Here is a 1,231-nt window from a genome sequence, read left to right as displayed (position 1 = left end):
GTGTGTGTGTGTGTGTGTGTGTGTGTGTGGGTGTGTGTGTAAATATATATATATATATATATATATATATACACACACATATATATATGTATAATGATGATTCTTTATTATTTTTTTCCTTAATTTGCTGTAGTTCAGCGACGAATGGTACTTTGTTGTTTTGCCGTCCCCAAAGAGAGACGATATTGCGCCGGCAATATGTTTATCTGAATAAGCAACGTGAATTTTTCGGGGATCGACGGTTTTGCTATTGAGAAAGATAAAATGGTAACACAGGCTACGTCTTAGAATACCTTTAGAAATCTCACATTTTTGTTATAGCCTGACATATACATCGATAATTTAGAAAATTTCAAGACGGCGCTTATGCGATTTACAGCCGGCAGTTATTTTCATAAGTTATTCTCGCATAACTTTAGCCACTACAATGAAACCTCGATATGTACGGTGCTTATATAATGAATATATAAAGAATTTTATTTCGTCACAATAATATAAAACTTTTGTTTAAAGTAGTAATTCTTTAGTTCGATAAAATTGTTCGTGGTCTTTGCACTATCTCTCTTCCATGTTGTGAACGTTTGTAGTCTTAGACAAAGAAATTTTCAGAAATACCTGTAATGAATATGGAGGTTTCACTGTATAAAACGCGGCTAGATATGTTTTTAGTGAAAAGAGCAGGTATATATATATATATATATATATAAATATTTTATGTACCTGAGCTTGAGTGGTTCTACAGACAGAACTGCGTTGATCCCACGTAGAAGCGTGCTTCTCGAATAGCATTTCTAAATGTAACGGAGACGTTGCCCTGCGAAATTGGTTTGGCGCTTTATACAAAAAATCTTAGTCTGCAGTACCGAATGCGAATGTGTGAGTGCTCATATGGAAGATAAATTATATTGAGACGGGTTAAAAATACGGTTGCAGTTACAGAGGGGTATAAAAACAAAGAGCAAAGGGAGCGATGCTTTTGCATTGATATAGCGGGCTCTATCTTCATTAAGAAAAAAAAGGGGAGGGGGGAAAAGATAGAAAGCAGCATAAGCCTCTTAAGGGAGACACACGGGGCGCACTCATATTATTTTCTAGCTGTATTTATCAGTATGATACGCGCGTTATATATATAAATACATAACACTAAAATAATTGAAAAACGACTGTGATATCGAACGATCTTGTGACATTCAATTTCCACGCGAATTGATAAATGAACAATTAACGGAAT

The sequence above is a fragment of the Atta cephalotes genome (genome assembly GCF_000143395.1).
Source record: "Atta cephalotes unplaced genomic scaffold scaffold00090, whole genome shotgun sequence".
Classification (NCBI taxonomy): Eukaryota; Metazoa; Arthropoda; class Insecta; order Hymenoptera; family Formicidae; genus Atta; species Atta cephalotes.
The sequence above is the reverse complement of the archived record's forward strand: the minus strand, read 5'-3'. Positions refer to the sequence as shown.